General features: G+C 48.2%; 1 pseudogene; it reads left to right on the forward strand.

Moving 5' to 3' along the window:
• LOC135524893 (uncharacterized) overlaps positions 1-25,839 on the forward strand; it is a 76,981-nt pseudogene that overhangs the window by 19,241 nt on the left and 31,901 nt on the right.

Consider the following 25,839-nt stretch of genomic DNA (forward strand, 5'->3'; position numbering starts at 1 on the left):
ATGACAGGTGAGGCGAGAGGAGTGCCCCCACAGAAGGACCTGAGTCCTCACTGCCTTGGGGACAAACAACCGATTGGCAGGGCCTCCTTTAGGGTCCGGTTCGCTAGCTTGAGCACGTCTCACGGTATCCTCAACTTGCCACGAGATCGGAGCCACAATCTTAGCAGCAGGAAGGACAGGCATGTCCGTGTCATCTCGAATGGCAGGAGCGTAGACTCGGGACAGGGCATCCGGTTTGAGATTCTTCGACCCGGGCCGATAGGTGAGGATAAACTGGAATCGATTGAAGAAAAGAGACCATCTAGCTTGTCTAGAGTTCAATCGCTTCGCCTGCTGGATATACTCCAGATTTTTGTGGTCCGTAAGCACTTGAAACGGGTGAGAAGCCCCTCGAGCCAGTGTCTCCATTCCTTCAATGCCATCTTAACCGCTAGGAGTTCACGATCCCCCACATCGTAGTTCCTCTCAGTCGGGGTAAGCCGGTGTGAGAAGAAAGCGCACGGATGAAGCTTCTTGTCTTCACCCCTCTGAGACAGGACAGCTCCAACACCAACCTCTGATGCGTCTACCTCCACCACAAATGGTTCATCCGTAGTCGGTAGTATCAGGATGGGAGCAGAGAGGATGCGCTGCTTGAGTCCTTGGAAGGCCGTCTCAGCTTCTCTTCCCCAAAAAAACCTTGCATTGCCACCTTTGGTTAAAGCTGAGAGAGGAGCTGCCACCAAACTGAAGTTCTTGATGAACTTGCGGTAAAAGTTTGTGAAGCCCAGGAAACGCTGAACATCCTTAACGGATTTGGGGGTGGGCCAATCCGCTACCGCCCCTACCTTCCTAGGGTCCATTTGGATTCGACCGGGTTCCACTACAAATCCCAGGAATTGTACTCGGGATGAATGGAATTCACATTTTTCCGGCTTAACGTACAGATGGCTGTCCAGGAGGCGTTTGAGTACTTGTCTGACATGCTTAGTGTGTTCTTGAAGGGAGCTCGAAAAGATGAGGATGTCATCCAAGTAAACGAACACAAATATGTTAAGCATATCCCTAAGCACATCGTTTATGAGCGCTTGGAACACCGCTGGGGCGTTGGTCAGGCCGAAGGGCATCACCAAGTATTCATAGTGACCAGTAGGCGTGTTGAAAGCGGTCTTCCACTCGTCACCAGGTCTGATCCGCACAAGATGGTATGCGTTCCGCAGGTCAAGCTTAGTGAAAACAACTGCTTCCTGGAGCAGCTCGAAGGCTGTGGCCATAAGGGGTAGCGGGTAACGGTTACGGACGGTTATGTCATTGAGTCCCCGGTAGTCGATGCAAGGACGTAACCCACCATCTTTCTTGGCCACAAAGAAAAACCCTGCTCCCGCCGGGGAGGTTGATGGACGCATGAGGCCTGCTTCCAGAGAGTCCTTGATGTAGGTATCCATAGCAGCTCGTTCGGGTGGAGATAGGGAAAAGATCCGACCCCTGGGGGCAAGTGCCCGGAAACAGGTCGATGGGGCAATCGTAAGATCTATGGGGTGGTAGCATGGTGGCCTTCTGTTTGCTAAACACCAGTTTGAGGTCATGGTAACACTCGGGAACTCGGGTCAGGTCGATGGATTCTAAAGACTCGGGAGTAGAACTCGGGAATTCTGGAAAATACAAGTAGCTTGGCACGTAGGACCCCACTGCTTGATAGTGCCCACAGACCAGTCGATGTGAGGGTTATGGCTGTGAAGCCAGGGGTATCCAAGGACGAGAGGGAACTCGGAACAGGAGATCAAATGAAAGTTCATCAATTCCTGGTGTTGTGAAACTGAAAGTCTCAAGGAGGTAGTGACATGAGTGACAAGTCCAGATCCCAAAGGGCTTCCATCCAATGTAGTAACCCTCATGGGGTCACTTAGAAGTTCAGAGGGAACGCCATTCTCCTTCGCCCAGACACCATCCATGAAGTTACCTGCGGCTCCAGAGTCTACCAAGGCTTGAAGGTGAAGCTTGTGGTTGTCCCAGGAGAGGGTGACTGGAATGAGCAGACGGGAGTTGGACGGATGGGAGGAGGTTTTGTTTCCCGTTACAGTTCCCCCCGGTCTGTACGGGACAGAGCGTTTCCCTGGAGCCCGGGACACGTGGAACGGAAATGGCCCGGTTTGCCGCAATATAGACAGCGTCGCTCCCTCATCCGGCGGTCTCTCTCAGCCTGGGAGATGCGTCCAATCTGCATGGGTTCCGGTGGAGCCAGTGATGATAAAGGTGGGGACTCGGAGCTGGGACTGATAGGAGCTAGAGGTCTACGGTTGAGTTCTCTCTCTCTCAGACGCTGGTCAATGCGTGAGGCCAACTTGATCAGGGACTCGAGATTGTCCGGTGGTTCCCGAGTGGCCAGTTCATCTTGGATAGTGTCGGAAAGGCCTTTCAGAAAGCACACCGTGAGCGCCTCGTTGTTCCAGCCACTCGCTGCTGCCACCGTGCGGAACTGGATGGCATAGTCTGTCACGCTGCGCCAACCTTGATGGAGAGTCAGGAGCTGTTTGGCTGAGTCAGAACCACTGCTTGGGCCTTGAAACACTCGTTTGAATTCCTCAGCAAAGGCAGAGTAGCTGGCACAGCAGGAACTATGGGCATCCCACACAGCAGTAGCCCAGGCCAGGGCTTTTTCCGACAGCAGGGTGATGATATATGCGATCTTAGACCGGTCGGTGGGAAACGACGAGGGTTGCAGCTCAAAGGAGAGAGAACATTGAGTGAGAAACCCTTTACAAGCACTTGGATCACCTGAGAACCGTTGGGGAGGTGGAAGACGAGGTTCAGCCAGGGGGTTAACTGCCATGGGTACGTGAACTTGAGGTACTGGGACGGGAACTGTTGCCGGGGTAAGTCGATCAGATATTTGCTTAATGGAAGTCAGCATCTCCGACAGAAGATGAGAATGTCTAGCCATTAAGGCCTCTTGCTGAACCAGGGCGGCTTCGTGGCGTTGGACAGTCTCCTGGTGGTGGGACAGCGTGGCAAAAAGGTCCTGGGAACTGGCTGCCTCTGGGTTCATTTTTGGCTCTGTGTTTCTGTCAGGACCCGGTTTTGAACCTGGGTCTCCGGAGTGAGAAACAGTCACTTAACCAACTGAGCCACGAATAGACAGCAGAACCCAGAAGATGAGGCAGACACAGCAGTACTTAAGACGGTGTATTTAATAAAGGAAAAAATCCTAAAATACAAAAATGGCAAATCCAAAAGGTGGTAGGTAAAACACAAAAGAACTCAAAAGAAACTCACCAAAAAAAAAAAAAAAAAAAAACAGAATACCACAAGAACGTCACCCGGAATCGACAAGAGCACACAGAACACTAGGGCAGGGTGCTAACATACAAACACAGAGCACAGAACTGAGGGAAACAAAGGGTTTAAATACAATCAGGGGAAACGAGACACATGTGCAAACAATAATGGGGATCAAGGGAAAAACACAGGGACAAAAAGCACAATGGGGACATCTACTGACAAAAACCCGGAACAACCCTGGCCAAATCCTGACAAGTATATTAACTAGACAACACAGTATATTAACTAGACAACCCAGTATATTACCTGGACAACCCAGTATATTAACTAGACAACCCAGTATATTACCTGGACAACCCAGTATATTAACTAGACAACCCAGTATATTAACTAGACAGCAAGGTATATTACTTTGACAACCCAGTATATTAACTAGACAACACAGTATATTACCTAGACAACCCAGTATATTAACTAGACAACAAGGTATATTACCTAGACAACCCAGTATATTAACTAGACAACACTGTATATTCACTAGACAGCAAGGTATATTACTTAGACAACCCAGTATATTAACTAGAAAACACAGTATATTACCTAGACAACCCAGTATATTACCTAGACAACACAGTATATTACCTAGACAACACAGTATATTACCTAGACAACCCAGTATATTAACTAGACAACACAGTATATTACCTAGACAACACAGTAGATTACCTAGACAACCCAGTATATTAACTAGACAACACAGTATATTACCTAGACAACACAGTATATTACCTAGACAACACAGTATATTACCTAGACAACCCAGTATATTAACTAGACAACCCAGTATATTAACTATACAACCCAGTATATTAACTAGACAACACAGTATATTACCTAGACAACACAGTATATTACCTAGACAACCCAGTATATTAACTAGACAACACAGTATATTACCTAGACAACACAGTATATTACCTACACAACCCAGTATATTAACTAGACAACACAGTATATTACCTAGACAACACAGTATATTACCTAGACAACACAGTATATTACCTAGACAACCCAGTATATTAACTAGACAACACAGTATATTACCTAGACAACACAGTATATTACCTACACAACCCAGTATATTAACTAGACAACCCAGTATATTAACTAGACAACACAGTATATTACCTAGACAACCCAGTATATTAACTAGACAACACAGTATATTACCTAGACAACACAGTATATTACCTAGACAACCCAGTATATCAACTAGACAACACAGTATATTACCAAGACAATCCAGTATATTAACTAGACAACAAGGTATATTACCTAGACAACCCAGTATATTATCTAGACAACACTGTATATTACCTAGACAACACAGTAAATAACCTAGACAACCCAGTATATTAACTAGACAGCAAGGTATATTGCTTAGACAACCCAGTATATTAACTAGAAAACAAGGTATTTTACCTAGACAACCCAGTATATTAACTAGACAACACAGTATATTACCTAGACAACACAGTATATTAACTAGACAACACTGTATATTACCTAGACAACACAGTATATAACCTAGACAACCCAGTATATTAACTAGACAACACAGTATATTACCTAGACAACACAATATATTAACTAGACAACACAGTATATTACCTAGACAACACAATATATTACCTAGACAACCCAGTATATTAACTAGACAACACAGTATATTAACTAGACAACCCAGTATATTAACTATACAACACTGTATATTAACTAGACAACACAGTATATTACCTAGACAACACAATATATTACCTAGACAACCCAGTATATTAACTAGACAACACTGTATATCACCTAGACAACCCAGTATATTAACTAGACAGCAAGGTATATTACTTAGACAACCCAGTATATTAACTAGACAACAAGGTTTATTACCTAGACAACCCAGTATATTAACGAGACAACAAGGTATATTACCGAGACAACCCAGTATATTAACTAGACAACAAGGTATATTACCTAGACAACTCAGTATATTAACTAGACAACACTGTATATTAACTAGACAACAAGGTATATTACCTAGACGACCCAGTATATTAACAAGAAAACAAGGTGTATTAACTAGACAACCCAGTATATTAACTAGACAACACTGTATATTACCTAGACAACACAGTATATTAACGAGACAACACTGTATATTACCTAGACAACACAATATATTACCTAGACAACCCAGTATATTAACTAGACAACACAGTATATTAACTAGACAACCCAGTATATTAACTATACAACACTGTATATTAACTAGACAACACAGTATATTAACTAGACAACACTGTATATTACCTAGACATCAAGGTACATAACCTAGACAACCCGGTATATTACCTAGACAACCCAGTATATTAACTAGACAACAAGGTATATTACCTAGACAACCCAGTATATTAACGAGACAACAAGGTATATTACCGAGACAACCCAGTATATTAACTAGACAACAAGGTATATTACCTAGACAACCCAGTATATTAACTAGACAACACTGTATATAAACTAGACAACACTGTATATTACCTAGACAACACAGTATATTAACGAGACAACACTGTATATTACCTAGACAACCCAGTGTATTAACTCGACAACACTGTATATTACCTAGACAACACTGTATATTACCTAGACAACCCTGTATATTACCTAGACAACCCAGTATATTAACTAGACAACACAGTGTATTACCTAGACAACACAGTATATTACCTAGACAACCCAGTATATTAACTAGACAACCCAGTATATTACCTGGACAACCCAGTATATTAACTAGACAACAAGGTATATTACCTAGACAACTCAGTATATTAACTAGACAACACTGTATATTAACTAGACAACAAGGTATATTACCTAGACGACCCAGTATATTAACAAGAAAACAAGGTGTATTAACTAGACAACCCAGTATATTAACTAGACAACACTGTATATTACCTAGACAACACAGTATATTAACGAGACAACACTGTATATTACCTAGACAACACAATATATTACCTAGACAACCCAGTATATTAACTAGACAACACAGTATATTAACTAGACAACCCAGTATATTAACTATACAACACTGTATATTAACTAGACAACACAGTATATTAACTAGACAACACTGTATATTACCTAGACATCAAGGTACATAACCTAGACAACCCGGTATATTACCTAGACAACCCAGTATATTAACTAGACAACACTGTATATTAACTAGACAACACAGTATATTACCTAGACAACCCAGTATATTAACTAGACAACACAGTATATTACCAAGACAACCCAGTGTATTAACTAGACAACACTGTATATTACCTAGACATCAAGGTACATAACCTAGACAACCCGGTATATTACCTAGACAACCCAGTATATTAACTAGACAACAAGGTATATTACCTAGACAACCCAGTATATTAACGAGACAACAAGGTATATTACCGAGACAACCCAGTATATTAACTAGACAACAAGGTATATTACCTAGACAACTCAGTATATTAACTAGACAAAACTGTATATTAACTAGACAACAAGGTATATTACCTAGACGACCCAGTATATTAACAAGAAAACAAGGTGTATTAACTAGACAACCCAGTATATTAACTAGACATCAAGGTACATAACCTAGACAACCCGGTATATTACCTAGACGACCCAGTATATTAACAAGAAAACAAGGTGTATTAACTAGACAACCCAGTATATTACCTAGACAACCCAGTGTATTAACTCGACAACACTGTATATTACCTAGACAACACTGTATATTACCTAGACAACCCTGTATATTACCTAGACAACCCAGTATATTAACTAGACAACACAGTATATTACCTAGACAACACAGTATATTACCTAGACAACCCAGTATATTAACTAGACAACCCAGTATATTACCTGGACAACCCAGTATATTACCTAGACAACCCAGTATATCAACTAGACAACAAGGTATATTACCTAGACAACACAGTATATTATCTAGACAACACTGTATATTACCTAGACAACACAGTAAATAACCTAGACAACCCAGTATATTAACTAGACAGCAAGGTATATTACTTAGACAACCCAGTATATTAACTAGACAGCACAATATATTACCTAGACAACCCAGTATATTAACTAGACAACACAGTATATTACCTAGACAACCCAGTATATTAACTAGACAACACTGTATATTAACTAGACAACACAGTATATTACCTAGACAACACAATATATTACCTAGACAACCCAGTATATTAACTAGACAACACTGTATATCACCTAGACAACCCAGTATATTAACTAGACAACTCAGTATATTAACTAGACAACACTGTATATTAACTAGACAACAAGGTATATTACCTAGACGACCCAGTATATTAACAAGAAAACAAGGTGTATTAACTAGACAACCCAGTATATTAACTAGACAACCCAGTATATTAACTAGACAACACAGTATATTACCAAGACAACCCAGTATATTAACAAGAAAACAAGGTGTATTAACTAGACAACCCAGTATATTAACTAGACAACCCAGTATATTAACTAGACAACACTGTATATTACCTAGACAACACAGTATATTAACTCGACAACACTGTATATTACCTAGACAACACTGTATATTACCTAGACAACCCTGTATATTAACTAGACAACCCAGTATATTAACTAGACAACACAATATATTACCTAGACAACACAATATATTACCCCCCCACCCCCCCACCCCCCCCCCCCCACACACATATGCAATTCACTCACACTTTTTCTCACAAACACATTGCCCTCTCCCACTTACACACACTCTGTTATGGTTTCGAGGAGAGAAATAGTGTGTGTTGATGAGTGTGTGAGTGACAGAAGTTATCATTCCACAAAGCTGCAGATTCCATGATTTATGGTCAGGGCCTGTCCAGCTCTGTGGAATTTACCCAAAATAAGTTTGTGTAAACAGAGTGCGACAGAGAGCCCCTTAGAGCAGACTGGTATGCATAAACAGTTTGAACAGTGTGGGGCAGTGTAACCCTCCCTCCATCGCTCACCTCCCCCTCTCTCCAGTCTACACACACACACACACACACACACACACACACACACACACACACACACACACACACACACACACACACACACACACACACACACACACACACACACACACACACACACACACACACACACACACACACACACACACACACACACACACACACACACACACACTCCTGAGTGTTACCATGCTGCACACACACACACACCTAGACAGACACGGAGACACACACACAGTAATACACTTAGCCAGGCACGCAGAGTCGCAGACACACAGATGTATACAGACAGACATAATACACTGCTGTTAAAAACAGACCTGGTGACATCATAGGCAGACAAATACAGACACAATACATACTGTTTACCCTCACACAATACATACTGTTTACCCTCACACAATACATACTGTTTACCCTCACACAATACATACTGTTTACATTCACACAATACATACTGTTTACATTCACACAATGCATACTGTTTACCCTCACACAATACATACTGTTTACCCTCACACAATACATACTGTTTACATTCACACAATACATACTGTTTACCCTCACACAATACATACTGTTTACCCTCACACAATACATACTGTTTACATTCACACAATACATACTGTTTACATTCACACAATACATACTGTTTACCCTCACACAATACATACTGTTTACACTCACACAATACATACTGTTTACCCTCACACAATACATACTGTTTACCCTCACACAATACATACTGTTTACATTCACACAATACATGCTGTTTACCCTCACACAGTAAATACTGTTTACCCTCACACAGTAAATACTGTTTACCCTCACACAGTAAGTACTGTTTACCCTCACACAGTAAATACTGTTTACCCTCACACAGTAAATACTGTTTACCCTCACACAGTAAATACTGTTTACCCTCACACAGTAAGTACTGTTTACCCTCACACAGTAAGTACTGTTTACCCTCACACAGTAAATACTGTTTACCCTCACACAGTAAATACTGTTTACCCTCACACAGTAAGTACTGTTTACCCTCACACAGTAAATACTGTTTACCCTCACACAGTAAAGGCTGTTTACCCTCACACAGTAAAGGCTGTTTACCCTCACACAGTAAATACTGTTTACCCTCACACAGTAAAGGCTGTTTACCCTCACACAGTAAAGGCTGTTTACCCTCACACAGTAAATACTGTTTACCCTCACACAGTAAATACTGTTTACCCTCACACAGTAAAGGCTGTTTACCCTCACACAGTAAATACTGTTTACCCTCACACAGTAAATACTGTTTACCCTCACACAGTAAATACTGTTTACCCTCACACAGTAAATACTGTTTACCCTCACACAGTAAATACTGTTTACCCTCACACTGTAAATGGTAACGGTAAACCGGAAGGTTGCTAGTTCAAACCCCCCAGCTGACAAGGTACAAATCTGTCGTTCTTCCCCTGAACAGGCAGTTAACCCACTGTTCCCAGGCCGTCATTGAAAATAAGAATTTGTTCTTAACTGACTGGCCTGGTTAAATAAAGGTAAAATAAAAAATAAAAATACTGTTTACCCTCACACAATACATACTGTTTACCCTCACACAATACATACTGTTTACCCTCACACAATACATACTGTTTACATTCACACAATACATACTGTTTACCCTCACACAATACATACTGTTTACCCTCACACAATACATACTGTTTACCCTCACACAATACATACTGTTTAACCTCACACAATACATGCTGTTTACCCTCACACAATACATACTGTTTACATTCACACAATACATAATGTTTACCCTCACACAGTAAATACTGTTTACCCTCACACAGTAAGTACTGTTTACCCTCACACAATACATACTGTTTACCCTCACACAATACGTACTGTTTACCCTCACACAATACATGCTGTTTACCCTCACACAACACATACTGTTTACACTCACACAATACATACTGTTTACCCTCACACAATACATACTGTTTACCCTCACACAATACGTACTGTTTACCCTCACACAATACATACTGTTTACCCTGACACAATACGTACTGTTTACCCTCACACAATACGTACTGTTTACCCTCACACAATACGTACTGTTTACCCTCACACAATACATACTGTTTACCCTCACACAATACATACTGTTTACCCTGACACAATACGTACTGTTTACCCTCACACAATACGTACCGTTTACCCTCACACAATACATACTGTTTACCCTCACACAATACGTACTGTTTACCCTCACACAATACATGCTGTTTACCCTCACACAATACATACTGTTTACCCTCACACAATACATGCTGTTTACCCTCACACAATACGTACTGTTTACCCTCACACAATACATGCTGTTTACCCTCACACAATACATACTGTTTACACTCACACAATACATACTGTTTACCCTCACACAATACATACTGTTTACCCTCACACAATACGTACTGTTTACCCTCACACAATACATACTGTTTACACTCACACAATACATGCTGTTCACCCTCACACAATACGTACTGTTTACCCTCACACAATATGTACTGTTTACCCTCACACAATACGTACTGTTTACCCTCACACAATACGTACTGTGTACTCACACAATACATACTGTATACACACACAAAAAATACTGTATACCTCACACACAGTAATACATTTTGACCCTCACATGTACACACATGTACACACACACACACACACACACTCGCGGTCTCTCTCCTTTCTTCCCTCTCTCGCAGTCTCTCTCTCCTTCCATCTCTTGCGGTCTCTCTCTCTCTCCTTCCTTCCCTCTCTCTCCTTCCCTCTCTCGCGGTCTCTCTCTCCTTCCCTCTCTCCTCGTCCCTCTCTCGCTGTCACTATCTCCTTCCCTCTCTCGTTGTCTCTCCCTCCTTCGCTCTCTCGCGGTCTCTCTCTCCTTCCTACCCTCTCTCGCGGTCTCTCTCTCCTTCACTCTCTCACGGTCTCTATCTCATTCCCTCTCTCGCGGTCTCTCTCTCCTTCCCTCTCTCGCCGTCCCTCTCTCGCTGTCACTATCTTCTTCCCTCTCTCGCGGTCTATCTGTATACCTCTCCTTCCCTCTCTCGCTGTCTCTATCTCCTTCCCTCTCTCGCTGTCTCTATCTCCTTCCCCTTCTCGCGGTCTCTATCTCCTTCCCTTTCTCGCTGTCTCTCTCTCCTTCCCTCTCTCGTGGTCTCTCTCCCCTTCCCTCTCTTGCGGTCTCTCTCTCCTTCCCTCTCTTGAGGTCTCTCTCTCCTTCCCTCTCTTGCGGTCTCTCTCTCCTTCCTTCCCTCTCTCGCGGTCTCTCTCTCCTTCCATCTCTCGCGGTCTCTCTCTCCTTCCTTCCCTCTCTCGCGGTCTCTCTCTCCTTCCCTCTCTCGTGGTCACTTTCTCCTTCCCTCTCTCGCGGTCTCTCTCTCTCTGTCCCTCTCTCGCAGTCTCTATCTCCTTCCCTCTCTCACTGTCTCTCTCTCCTTCCCTCTCTCGCAGTCTCTATCTCCTTCCCACTCTCACGGTCTCTCTCTCCTACCCTCTCTCGCTGTCTATCTCCTTCCCTCTCTCGCGGTCTCTCTCTCCGTCCCTCTCTCGCAGTCTCTATCTCCTTCCCTCTCTCACTGTCTCTATCTCCTTCACTCTCTCGCGGTCTCTCTCTCCTTCCCTCTCTCGTGGTCTCTCTCTCCTTCCCTCTCTTGCGGTCTCTCTCTCCTTCCCTCCCTTGCGGTCTCTCTCTCCTTCCCTCTCTTGCGGTCTCTCTCTCCTTCCTTCCCTCTCTCGCGGTCTCTCTCTCCTTCCCTCTCTCACGGTCTCTCTCTCCTTCCATCTCTCGCGGTCTTTCTCTCCTTCCTTCCCTATCTCTCCTTCCCTCTCTCGCGGTGTCTCTCTCCTTCCCTCTCTCACCTTCCATGTCTCACTGTCACTATCTTGTTCCCTTTCTCGTGGTCTCTTTCTCCTTCCCTCTCTCTGGGTCTCTCTCTCTGTCCCTCTCTCGCAGTCTCCATCTCCTTCCCTCTCTCACTGTCTCTCTCTCCTTCCCTCTCTCGCAGTCTCTATCTCCTTCCCACTCTCACGGTCTCTCTCTACTACCCTCTCTCGCTGTCTATCTCCTTCCCTCTCTCGCGGTCTCTCTCTCCATCCCTCTCTCGCAGTTACTATCTCCTTCCCTCTCTCACTCTCTCTATCTCCTTCCCTTTCTCGCGGTCTCTATCTCCTTCCCTTTCTCGCTGTCTCTCTCTCCTTCCCTCTCTCGTGGTCTCTCTCTCCTTCCCTCTCTTGCGGTCTCTATCTCCTTCCCTCTCTTGCGGTCTCTCTCTCCTTCCTTCCCTCTCTCGCGGTCTCTCTCTCCTTCCATCTCTCGCTGTCTCTCTCTCCTTCCTTCCCTCTCTCTCCTTCCCTCTCTCGCGGTCTCTCTCTCCTTCCCTCTCTCGTGGTCTCTTTCTCCTTCCCTCTCTCGCGGTCTCTCTCTCTGTCCCTCTCTCGCAGTCTCTATCTCCTTCCCTCTCTCACTGTCTCTCTCTCCTTCCCTCTCTCGCAGTCTCTATCTCCTTCCCACTCTCACGGTCTCTCTCTCCTACCCTCTCTCGCTGTCTATCTCCTTCCCTCTCTCGCGGTCTCTATCTCCGTCCCTCTCTCGCAGTCTCTATCTCCTTCCCTCTCTCACGGTCTCTATTTCCTTCACTCTCTCGCTGTCTCTCTCTCCATCCCTCTCTCGTGGTCTCTCTCTCCTTCACTCTCTTGAGGTCTCTCTCTCCTTCCCTCCCTTGCGGTCTCTCTCTCCTTCCCTCTCTTGCGGTCTCTCTCTCCTTCCCTCTCTTGCGGTCTCTCTCTTCTTCCTTCCCTCTATCGCGGTCTCTCTCTCCTTCCATCTCTCGCGGTCTCTCTCTCCTTCCCTCTCTCACCGTCCCTCTCTCGCTGTCACTATCTCCTTCCCTTTCTCGTGGTCTCTCTCCTTCCCTCTCTCGTGGTCTCTCTCTCCTTCCCTCTCTTGCGGTCTCTCTCTCCTTCCCTCCCTTGCGGTCCCTCTCTCCTTCCCTCTCTTGTGGTCTCTCTCTCCTTCCTTCCCTCTCTCGCAGTCTCTCTCTCCTTCCATCTCTCGCATTCTCTCTCTCCTTCCTTCCCTCTCTCTCCTTCCCTCTCTCGCGGTCTCTCTCTCCTTCCCTCTCTCACCGTCCCTCTCTGGCTGTCACTATCTCCTTCCCTTTCTCGTGGTCTCTTTCTCCTTCCCTCTCCCGCGGTCTCTCTCTCTGTCCCTCTCTCGCAGTCTCTATCTCCTTCCCTCTCTCACTGTCTCTCTCTCCTTCCCTCTCTCGCAGTCTCTATCTCCTTCCCACTCTCACAGTCTCTCTCTCCTACCCTCTCTCGCTGTCACTATCTCCTTCACTCTCTCGCAGTCTCTCTCTCCTTCCCTCTCTCGTGGTCTCTCTCTCCTTCCCTCTCTTGCGGTCTCTCTCTCCTTCCCTCTCTCGCGGTCTCTCTCTCCTTCCATCTCTCGCGGTCTCTCTCTCCTTCCTTCCCTCTCTCTCCTTCCCTTTCTCGTGGTCTCTTTCTCCTTCCCTCTCTCGCGGTCTCTCTCTGTCCCTCTCTCGCAATCTCTATCTCCTTCCCTCTCTCACTGTCTCTCTCTCCTTCCCTCTCTCGCAGTCTCTATCTCCTTCCCACTCTCACGGTCTCTCTCTCCTACCCTCTCTCGCGGTCTCTCTCTCCTTCCCTCTCTCGCAGTCTCTATCTCCTTCCCTCTCTCACTGTCTCTATCTCCTTCACTCTCTCGTGGTCTCTCTCTCCTTCCCTCTCTCATGGTCTCTCTCTCTCCTTCCCTCTCTTGCGGTCTCTCTCTCCTTCCCTCCCTTGCGGTCTCTCTCTCCTTCCCTCTCTTGTGGTCTCTCTCTCCTTCCCTCTCTTGCAGTCTCTCTCTCCTTCCTTCCCTCTCTCGCGGTCTCTCTCTCCTTCCATCTCTCGCGGTCTCTCTCTCCTTCCTTCCCTCTCTCTCCTTCCCTCTCTCGCGGTCTCTCTCTCCTTCCCTCTCTCGTGGTCTCTTTCTCCTTCCCTCTCTCGCGGTCTCTCTCTCTCTGTCCCTCTCTCGCAGTCTCTATCTCCTTCCCTCTCTCACTGTCTCTCTCTCCTTCCCTCTCTCGCAGTCTCTATCTCCTTCCCACTCTCACGGTCTCTCTCTCCTACCCTTTCTCGCTGTCTATCTCCTTCCCTCTCTCGCGGTCTCTCTCTCCGTCCCTTTCTCGCAGTCTCTATCTCCTTCCCTCTATCACTATCTCTATCTCCTTCACTCTCTCGCGGTCTCTCTCTCCATCCCTCTCTCATGGTCTCTCTCTCCTTCACTCTCTTGCGGTCTCTCTCTCCTTCCCTCCCTTGCGGTCTCTCTCTCCTTCCCTCTCTTGCGGTCTCTCTCTCCTTCCCTCTCTTGCGGTCTCTCTCTCCTTCCTTCCCTCTCTCGTGGTCTCTCTCTCCTTCCATCTCTCGCGGTCTCTCTCTCCTCCCTTCCCTCTCTCTCCTTCCCTCTCTCGCGGTCTCTCTCTCCTTCCCTCTCTCACCGTCCCTCTCTCGCTGTCACTATCTCCTTCCCTTTCTCGTGGTCTCTCTCTCCTTCCCTCTCTTGTGGTCTCTCTCTCCTTCCCTCTCTTGCATTCTCTCTCCTTCCCTCCCTTGCGGTCCCTCTCTCCTTCCCTCTCTTGTGGTCTCTCTCTCCTTCCTTCCCTCTCTCGCGGTCTCTCTCTCCTTCCATCTCTCGCGGTCTCTCTCTCCTTCCTTCCCTCTCTCTCCTTCCCTCTCTCACTGTCTCTCTCTCCTTCCCTCTCTCGCAGTCTCTATCTCCTTCCCACTCTCACAGTCCCTCTCTCCTACCCTCTCTCGCGGTCTCTCTCTCCGTCCCTCTCTCGCAGTCTCTATCTCCTTCCCTCTCTCACTGTCTCTATCTCCTTCACTCTCTCGCGGTCTCTCTCTCCTTCCCTCTCTCGCTGTCTCTATCTCCTTCACACTCTCGTGGTCTCTCTCTCCTACCCTCTCTCGCTGTCTCTCTCCTTCCCTCTCTCGCAATCTCTATCTCATTCCCTCTCTTGGGTCTCTCTCTCCTTCACCCTCTCTCGCCGTCCCTCTCTCGCTGTCACTATCTCCTTCACTTTACCGTGGTCTCTCTATCCTTCCATCTCTCGCGGTCTCTCTCTCATTCCCTCTCTCGCGGTCTCTCTCTCCTTCCCTCTCTTGCGGTCTCTCTCTCCTTCCCTCTCTCGCTGTCCCTCTCTCCTTACCTCTCTCATGGTCTCTTTCTCCTTCCCTCTCTCGCTGTCTCCCTCTCCTTCCCTCTCTCGCGGTCTCTCTCTCATACCCTCTCTCTCTGTCTCTATCTCCTTCCCTCTCTCGCTGTGTCTATCTCCTTCCCTCTCTCGCGGTCTCTCTCTCCGTCCCTCTCTTGCGGTCTCTCTCTCCTTCCCTCTCTCGCGGTCTCTCTCTCCTTCCCTCTCTCGCGGTCTCTCTCTCCTTCCCTCTCTCGCGGTCTCTCTCTCCTACCCTCTCTCGCTGTCTCTATCTCTGTCCCTCTCTCGCTGTCTCTATCTCTGTCCCTCTCTCGCAGTCTCTATCTCCTTCCCTCTCTCACTGTCTCTATCTCCTTCCCTCTCTCGCTGTCTCTCTCTCCTACCCTCTCTCGCTGTCTCTATCTCTGTCCCTCTCTCGCAGTCTCTATCTCCTTCCCACTCTCACGGTCTCTCTCTCCTACCCTCTCTCGCGGTCTCTCTCTCCTTCCCTCTCTCGCAGTCTCTATCTCCTTCCCTCTCTCACTGTCTCTATCTCCTTCACTCTCTCGTGGTCTCTCTCTCCTTCCCTCTCTCATGGTCTCTCTCTCTCCTTCCCTCTCTTGCGGTCTCTCTCTCCTTCCCTCCCTTGCGGTCTCTCTCTCCTTCCCTCTCTTGTGGTCTCTCTCTCCTTCCCTCTCTTGCAGTCTCTCTCTCCTTCCTTCCCTCTCTCGCGGTCTCTCTCTCCTTCCATCTCTCGTGGTCTCTCTCTCCTTCCTTCCCTCTCTCTCCTTCCCTCTCTCGCGGTCTCTCTCTCCTTCCCTCTCTCGTGGTCTCTTTCTCCTTCCCTCTCTCGCGGTCTCTCTCTCTCTGTCCCTCTCTCGCAGTCTCTATCTCCTTCCCTCTCTCACTGTCTCTCTCTCCTTCCCTCTCTCGCAGTCTCTATCTCCTTCCCACTCTCACGGTCTCTCTCTCCTACCCTTTCTCGTTGTCTATCTCCTTCCCTCTCTCGCGGTCTCTCTCTCCGTCCCTTTCTCGCAGTCTCTATCTCCTTCCCTCTATCACTATCTCTATCTCCTTCACTCTCTCGCGGTCTCTCTCTCCATCCCTCTCTCATGGTCTCTCTCTCCTTCACTCTCTTGCGGTCTCTCTCTCCTTCCCTCCCTTGCGGTCTCTCTCTCCTTCCCTCTCTTGCGGTCTCTCTCTCCTTCCCTCTCTTGCGGTCTCTCTCTCCTTCCTTCCCTCTCTCGTGGTCTCTCTCTCCTTCCATCTCTCGCGGTCTCTCTCTCCTCCCTTCCCTCTCTCTCCTTCCCTCTCTCGCGGTCTCTCTCCTCCTTCCCTCTCTCACCGTCCCTCTCTCGCTGTCACTATCTCCTTCCCTTTCTCGTGGTCTCTCTCTCCTTCCCTCTCTCGTGGTCTCTCTCTCCTTCCCTCTCTTGCATTCTCTCTCCTTCCCTCCCTTGCGGTCCCTCTCTCCTTCCCTCTCTTGTGGTCTCTCTCTCCTTCCTTCCCTCTCTCGCGGTCTCTCTCTCCTTCCATCTCTCGCGGTCTCTCTCTCCTTCCTTCCCTCTCTCTCCTTCCCTCTCTCACTGTCTCTCACTCCGTCCCTCTCTCGCAGTCTCTATCTCCTTCCATCTCTCATTGTCTCTATCTGCTTCCATCTCTCGCGGTCTCTCTCTCCTTCCTTCCCTCTCTCTCCTTCCCTCTCTCGTTGTCTCTCTCTCCTTCCCTCTCTCACCGTCCCTCTCTCGCTGTCACTATCTCCTTCCCTTTCTCGTGGTCTCTTTCTCCTTCCCTCTCTCGCGGTCTCTCTCTCTGTCCCTCTCTCGCAGTCTCTCTCTCCTTCCCTCTCTCACTGTCTATCTCCTTCCCTCTCTCGCAGTCTCTCTCTCCGTCCCTCTCTCGCATTCTCTATCTCCTTCACTCTCTCGTGGTCTCTCTCTCCTACCCTCTCTCGCTGTCTCTCTCTCCTTCCCTCTCTAGCGGTCTCTATCTCATTCCCTCTCTTGGGTCTCTCTCTCCTTCACCCTCTCTCGCCGTCCCTCTCTCGCTGTCAGTATCTCCTTCACTTTCCCCTGGTCTCTCTCTCCTTCCCTCTCTTGCGGTCTCTCTCTCCTTCCCTCTCTCGCTGTCTCTCTCTCCTTCATTCCCTCTCTCGCGGTCTCTCTCTCCTTCCCTCTCTCACCGTCAATCTCATTCCCTCTCTCCCAGTCTGTCTCTTCTTCTCCCTCTCGCCGTCCCTCTCTCGCTGTCACTATCTCCTTCCCACTCTCGCGGTCTCTCTCCCCTTCCCTCCGTCGCTTCTCTCTCTCCTTCCCTCTCTCCCGGTCTCTCTCTCCTTCCCTCTCTCGCGGTCTCTCTCTCCTTCCTTCTCTCTCTCGCAGTCTCTCTCTCCTTCCATCTCTCACGGTCTCTCTCTCCTTCCTTCCCTCTCTCTCCTTCCCTCTCTCGCTGTCACTATCTCCTTCCCTCTCTCGTGGTCTCTCTCTCCTTCCCTCTCTCGTGGTCTCTCTCTCCTTCCCTCTTTCGTGGTCTCTCTCTCCTTCCCTCTCTCGCGGTCTCTCTCTCCTTCCCTCTCTCGTGGTCTCTCTCTCCTTCCCTCTCTCGCGGTCTCTCTCTCCTTCCCTCTCTCGCTGTCACTCTCTACTTCCTTCCCTCTCTCGCGGTCTCTCTCTCCTTCCTTCCCTCTCTCGCTGTCTCTCTCTCGTTCCTTCCCTCTCTCGCAGTCTCTATCTCCTTCACACTCTCGTGGTCTCTCTCTCCTACCCTCTCTCGCTGTCTCTCTCCTTCCCTCTCTCGCAATCTCTATCTCATTCCCTCTCTTGGGTCTCTTTCTCCTTCACCCTCTCTCGCCGTCCCTCTCTCGCTGTCACTATCTCCTTCACTTTACCGTGGTCTCTTTCTCCTTCCCTCTCTCGCGGTCTCTCTCTCTGTCCCTCTCTCGCAGTCTCTCTCTCCTTCCCTCTCTCACTGTCTATCTCCTTCCCTCTCTCGCAGTCTCTCTCTCCGTCCCTCTCTCGCATTCTCTATCTCCTTCACTCTCTCGTGGTCTCTCTCTCCTACCCTCTCTCGCTGTCTCTCTCTCCTTCCCTCTCTAGCGGTCTCTATCTCATTCCCTCTCTTGGGTCTCTCTCTCCTTCACCCTCTCTCGCCGTCCCTCTCTCGCTGTCAGTATCTCCTTCACTTTCCCCTGTCTCTATCTCCTTCCCTCTCTCTCTGTCTCTCTCTCCTTCCCTCTCTTGCGGTCTCTCTCTCCTTCCCTCTCTCGCTGTCTCTCTCTCCTTCAGTCCCTCTCTCGCGGTCTCTCTCTCCTTCCCTCTCTCACCGTCAATCTCATTCCCTCTCTCCCAGTCTGTCTCTTCTTCTCCCTCTCGCCGTCCCTCTCTCGCTGTCACTATCTCCTTCCCACTCTCGCGGTCTCTCTCCCCTTCCCTCCGTCGCTTCTCTCTCTCCTTCCCTCTCTCCCGGTCTCTCTCTCCTTCCCTCTCTCGCGGTCTCTCTCTCCTTCCTTCTCTCTCTCGCAGTCTCTCTCTCCTTCCATCTCTCACGGTCTCTCTCTCCTTCCTTCCCTCTCTCTCCTTCCCTCTCTCGCTGTCACTATCTCCTTCCCTCTCTCGTGGTCTCTCTCTCCTTCCCTCTCTCGTGGTCTCTCTCTCCTTCCCTCTTTCGTGGTCTCTCTCTCCTTCCCTCTCTCGCGGTCTCTCTCTCCTTCCCTCTCTCGTGGTCTCTCTCTCCTTCCCTCTCTCGCGGTCTCTCTCTCCTTCCCTCTCTCGCTGTCACTCTCTACTTCCTTCCCTCTCTCGCGGTCTCTCTCTCCTTCCTTCCCTCTCTCGCTGTCTCTCTCTCGTTCCTTCCCTCTCTCGCAGTCTCTATCTCCTTCACACTCTCGTGGTCTCTCTCTCCTACCCTCTCTCGCTGTCTCTCTCCTTCCCTCTCTCGCAATCTCTATCTCATTCCCTCTCTTGGGTCTCTTTCTCCTTCACCCTCTCTCGCCGTCCCTCTCTCGCTGTCACTATCTCCTTCACTTTACCGTGGTCTCTCTATCCTTCCATCTCTCGCGGTCTCTCTCTCATTCCCTCTCTCGCGGTCTCTCTCTCCTTCCCTCTCTTGCGGTCTCTCTCTCCTTCCCTCTCTCGCTGTCCCTCTCTCCTTACCTCTCTCATGGTCTCTTTCTCCTTCCCTCTCTCGCTGTCTCCCTCTCCTTCCCTCTCTCGCGGTCTCTCTCTCATACCCTCTCTCTCTGTCTCTATCTCCTTCCCTCTCTCGCTGTGTCTATCTCCTTCCCTCTCTCGCGGTCTCTCTCTCCATCCCTCTCTTGCGGTCTCTCTCTCCTTCCCTCTCTCGTGGTCTCTCTCTCCTTCCCTCTCTCGCGGTCTCTCTCTCCTTCCCTCTCTCGCGGTCTCTCTCTCCTTCCCTCTCTCGCGGTCTCTCTCTCCTACCCTCTCTCGCTGTCTCTATCTCTGTCCCTCTCTCGCTGTCTCTATCTCTGTCCCTCTCTCGCAGTCTCTATCTCCTTCCCTCTCTCACTGTCTCTATCTCCTTCCCTCTCTCGCTGTCTCTCTCTCCTGCCCTCTCTCGCTGTCTCTATCTCTGTCCCTCTCTCGCAGTCTCTATCTCCTTCCCTCTCTCGCGGTCTCTCACTCCGTCCCTCTCTCGCAGTCTCTATCTCCTTCCATCTCTCACTGTCTCTATCTCCTTCCATCTCTCGCGGTCTCTCTCTCCTTCCTTCCCTCTCTCTCCTTCCCTCTCTCGTAGTCTCTCTCTCCTTCCCTCTCTCACCGTCCCTCTCTCGCTGTCACTATCTCCTTCCCTTTCTCGTGGTCTCTTTCTCCTTCCCTCTCTCGCGGTCTCTCTCTCTGTCCCTCTCTCGCAGTCTCTCTCTCCTTCCCTCTCTCACTGTCTATCTCCTTCCCTCTCTCGCAGTCTCTCTCTCCGTCCCTCTCTCGCATTCTCTATCTCCTTCACTCTCTCGTGGTCTCTCTCTCCTACCCTCTCTCGCTGTCTCTCTCTCCTTCCCTCTCTAGCGGTCTCTATCTCATTCCCTCTCTTGGGTCTCTCTCTCCTTCACCCTCTCTCGCCGTCCCTCTCTCGCTGTCAGTATCTCCTTCACTTTCCCCTGGTCTCTCTCTCCTTCCCTCTCTTGCGGTCTCTCTCTCCTTCCCTCTCTCGCTGTCTCTCTCTCCTTCATTCCCTCTCTCGCGGTCTCTCTCTCCTTCCCTCTCTCACCGTCAATCTCATTCCCTCTCTCCAAGTCTGTCTCTCCTTCTCCCTCTCACCATCCCTCTCTCGCTGTCACTATCTCCTTCCCACTCTCGCGGTCTCTCTCCCCTTCCCTCCGTCGCTTCTCTCTCTCCTCCCCTCTCTCCCGGTCTCTCTCTCCTTCACTCTCTCGCTGTCTCTCTCTCCTTCCCTCTCTCGCTGTCTCTCTCTCCTTCCCTCCCTCGCTGTCTCTCTCTCCTTCCTTCCCTCTCTCGCGGTCTCGCTCTCCTTCCTTCCCTCTCTCGCGGACTCTCTCTCCTTCCTTCTCTCTCTCGCAGTCTCTCTCTCCTTCCATCTCTCACGGTCTCTCTCTCCTTCCTTCCCTCTCTCTCCTTCCCTCTCTCGCTGTCACTATCTCCTTCCCTCTCTCGTGGTCTCTCTCTCCTTCCCTCTCTCGTGGTCTCTCTCTCCTTCCCTCTTTCGTGGTCTCTCTCTCCTTCCCTCTCTCGCGGTCTCTCTCTCCTTCCCTCTCTCGTGGTCTCTCTCTCCTTCCCTCTCTCGCGGTCTCTCTCTCCTTCCCTCTCTCGCTGTCACTCTCTACTTCCTTCCCTCTCTCGCGGTCTCTCTCTCCTTCCTTCCCTCTCTCGTAGTCTCTCTCTCCTTCCTTCCCTCTCTCGCAGTCTCTCTCTCCTTCTTCCCTCTCTCGCGGTCTCTCTCTTCCTTCCTTCCCTCTCTCGTGGTCTCTCTCTCCTTCCTTCCATCTCTCACGGTCTCTCTCTCCTTCCTTCCCTCTCTCGCAGTCTCTCTCTCATTCCATCTCTCGCGGTCTCTCTCTACTTTCTTCCCTCTCTCGCAGTCTCTATCTCCTTCCCTCTCTCACTGTCTCTATCTCCTTCCCTCTCTCGCGGTCTCTCTCTCCTACCCTCTCTCGCTGTCTCTATCTCTGTCCCTCTCTCGCAGTCTCTATCTCCTTCCCTCTCTCGCGGTCTCTCTCTCCGTCCCTCTCTCGCAGTCTCTATCTCCTTCCATCTCTCACTGTCGCTATCTCCTTCCCTCTCCTTCCCTCTCTCGCGGTCTCTCTCTCCTTCCCTCTCTCGATCTCCTCACAATCTACCTCCCTCTGTCTCTGTATCTCTCTCCCTCTGTTTCTGTCTCTGTATCTCTCTCCCTCTGTTTCTGTCTCTGTATCTCTCCCCATCTGTTTCTGTCTCTGTATCTCTCTCCCTCTGTTTTTTGTATCTCTCTCCATCTGTTTCTGTCTCTGTATCTCTCTCCCCCTGTTTCGGTCTCTGTATCTCTCTCCTTCTGTTTCTCTCTGTATCTCTCTACCTCTGTTTCTGTGTCTCTCTCCCTCTGTTTCTGTATCTCTCTCCCTCTGTTTCTGTCTCTGTATCTCTCTCCTTCTGTTTATATCTGTTTCTCTCTTCCTCTGTTTCTGTCTTGGTATCTCTCCCTCTGTTTCTGTATCTCTCTCCCTCTGTCTCTGTATCGCTCTCCCTCTGTTTCTGTCTCTGTCTCTCTCTCCCTCTGTTTCTGTCTCTGTATCTCTCTCCCTCTGTTTCTGTCTCTGTATCTCTCTCCCTCTGTTTCTGTCTCTGTATCTCTCTCCATCTGTTTCTGTCTCTGTATCTCTCTCCCTCTGTCTCTGTATCTCTCTCCATCTATTTCTGTCTATGTATCTCTCTCCCTCTGTCTCTGTATCTCTCTCCCTTCTGTCTCTGTATCTCTCTACCTCTGATTCTGTCTCTGTATCTCTCTCCGTCTGTTTCTGTCTCTGTATCTCTCTCCCTCTGTTTCTGTCTCTGTATCTCTCTCACTCTGTTTCTGTCTCTGTATCTCTCTCCCTCTGTTTCTGTCTCTGTATCTCTCTCCTCTGTTTCTGTCTCTGTATCTCTCTCCCTCTGTTTCTGTCTCTGTATCTCTCTCCTCTGTTTCTGTCTGTATCTCTCTCCCTCTGTTTCTGTCTCTGTATCTCTCTCCCTCTGTTTCTGTCTCTGTATCTCTCTCCCTCTGTTTCTGTCTCTGTATCTCTCTCCCTCTGTTTCTGTCTCTGTATCTCTCTCCCTCTGTCTCTGTATCTCTCTCCCTCTGTCTATGTATCTCTCTCCCTCTGTTTCTGTCTCTGTATCTCTCTCCCTCTGTTTCTGTCTCTGTATCTCTCTCCTCTGTTTCTGTCTCTGTATCTCTCTCCTCTGTTTCTGTCTCTGTATCTCTCTCCCTCTGTTTCTGTCTCTGTATCTCTCTCCCTCTGTTTCTGTCTCTGTATCTCTCTCCCTCTGTTTCTGTCTCTGTATCTGTCTCCATCTGTTTCTGTCTCTGTATCTCTCTCCCTCTGTTTCTGTCTCTGTATCTCTCTCCCTCTGTTTCTGTCTCTGTATCTCTCTCCCTCTGTCTCTGTTTCCCTCTGTCTCTGTCTCTCTCCCTCTGTTTCTGTCTCTGTATCTCTCTCCCTCTGTTTCTGTCTCTGTATCTCTCTCCTCTGTTTCTGTCTCTGTATCTCTCTCTGTATCTCTCTCCCTCTGTTTCTGTCTCTGTATCTCTCTCCCTCTGTTTCTGTCTCTGTATCTCTCTCCTCTGTTTCTGTCTCTGTATCTCTCTCCCTCTGTTTCTGTCTCTGTATCTCTCTCCATCTGTTTCTGTCTCTGTATCTCTCTCCCTCTGTTTCTGTCTCTGTATCTCTCTCCCTCTGTTTCTGTCTCTGTATCTCTCTCCCTCTGTTTCTGTCTCTGTATCTCTCCCTCTGTTTCTGTTTCTGTCTCTGTATCTCTCTCCCTCTCTGTCTCTGTCTCTCTCTCCTTCTGTCTCTGTATCTCTCTCCCTCTGTTTCTGTCTCTGTATCTCTCTCCCTCTGTTTCTGTCTCTGTATCTCTCTCCCTCTGTTTCTGTCTCTGTATCTCTCTCCCTCTGTTTCTGTCTCTGTATCTGTATCTCTCCTCTGTTTCTGTCTCTGTATCTCTCTCCCTCTGTTTCTGTCTCTGTATCTGTATCTCTCCCTCTGTTTCTGTCTCTGTATCTCTCTCTGTTTCTCCCTCTGTTTCTGTCTCTGTATCTCTCTCCATCTGTTTCTGTCTCTGTATCTCTCTCCCTCTGTTTCTGTCTCTCTTTCTGTCTCTGTATCTCTCTCACTCTGTTTCTGTCTCTGTATCTCTCTCCCTCTGTCTCTGTATCTCTCTCCCTCTGTTTCTGTCTCTGTATCTCTCTCCCTCTGTTTCTGTCTCTGTATCTCTCTGTATCTCTGTTTCTGTCTCTGTATCTCTCTCCCTCTGTTTCTGTTTCTGTCTCTCTCTCCTCTGTTTCTGTCTCTGTATCTCTCTCCCTCTGTTCCTGTCTCTGTATCTCTCTCCCTCTGTATCTGTCTCTGTATCTGTCTCCCTCTGTTTCTGTCTCTGTATCTCTCTCCCTCTGTCTCTGTATCTCTCTCCCTCTGTTTCTGTCTCTGTATCTCTCTCCATCTGTTTCTGTCTCTGTATCTCTCTCCCTCTGTTTCTGTCTCTGTATCTCTCTCCCTCTGTTTCTGTCTCTGTATCTCTCTCTCTGTTTCTGTCTCTGTATCTCCCTCTGCTTCTGTCTCTGTATCTCTCTCCCTCTGTTTCTGTCTCTGTATCTCTCCCCTCTGTTTCTGTCTCTGTATCTCTCTCCCTCTGTTTCTGTCTCTGTATCTCTCTCCCTCTGTTTCTGTCTCTGTATCTCTCTCCATCTGTTTCTGTCTCTGTATCTCTGTTCCCTCTTTCTGTCTCTGTATCTCTCTCCCTCTGTTTCTGTCTCTGTATCTCTCCTCCCTCTGTTTCTGTCTCTGTTATCTGTCTCCATCTGTTTCTGTCTCTGTATCTCTCTCCCTCTGTTTCTGTCTCTGTTTCTGTCTCTGTATCTCTCTCCCTCTGTTTCTGTCTCTGTATCTCTCTCCCTCTGTTTCTGTCTCTTTCCCTCTGTTTCTGTCTCTGTATCTCTCTCCCTCTGTTTCTGTCTCTGTATCTCTCTCCCTCTGTTTCTGTCTCTGTATCTCTCTCCCTCTGTTTCTGTCTCTGTATCTCTCTCCCTCTGTTTCTGTCTCTGTATCTCTCTCCCTCTGTTTCTGTCTCTGTATCTCTCTCCATCTGTTTCTGTCTCTGTATCTCTCTCTCTGTTTCTGTCTCTGTATCTCTCTCCCTCTGTTTCTGTCTCTGTATCTCTCTCCCTCTGTTTCTGTCTCTGTATCTGTCTCCCTCTGTTTCTGTCTCTGTATCTCTCTCCCTCTGTTTCTGTCTCTGTATCTCTCTCCCTCTGTTTCTGTCTCTGTATCTCTCTCCCTCTGTTTCTGTCTCTGTATCTCTCTCCCTCTGTATCTCTCTCCCTCTGTTTCTGTCTCTGTATCTCTCTCCCTCTGTTTCTGTCTCTGTATCTCTCTCCCTCTGTTTCTGTCTCTGTATCTCTCTCCCTCTGTTTCTGTCTCTGTATCTCTTCTGTTTCTGTCTCTGTATCTCTCTCCCTCTGTTTCTGTCTCTGTATCTCTCTCCCTCTGTTTCTGTCTCTGTATCTCTCTCCCTCTGTTTCTGTCTCTGTCTCTTTCCCTCTGTTTCTGTCTCTGTATCTCTCTCCCTCTGTTTCTGTCTCTGTATCTCTCTCCCTCTGTTTCTGTCTCTGTATCTCTCTCCCTCTGTTTCTGTCTCTGTATCTCTCCTTCCTCTGTTTCTGTCTCTGTATCTCTCTCCCTCTCCCTTTGTCTCTGTATCTCTCTCCCTCTGTTTCTGTCTCTGTATCTCTCTCACTCTGTTTCTGTCTCTGTATCTCTCTCCCTCTGTTTCTGTCTCTGTATCTCTCTCCCTCTGTTTCTGTCTCTGTATCTCCTTCCCTCTGTTTCTGTCTCTGTATCTCTCACCCTCTGTTTCTGTCTCTGTATCTCTCTCCCTCTGTTTCTGTCTCTGTATCTCTCCCTCTCTTTCAAAATCTCTCTCCATCTATTTCTGTCTCTGTATCTCTCTCCCTCTGTCTCTGTA

This window comes from Oncorhynchus masou, chromosome 31, assembly GCF_036934945.1.
Source record: "Oncorhynchus masou masou isolate Uvic2021 chromosome 31, UVic_Omas_1.1, whole genome shotgun sequence".
NCBI classification, from domain to species: Eukaryota; Metazoa; Chordata; class Actinopteri; order Salmoniformes; family Salmonidae; genus Oncorhynchus; species Oncorhynchus masou.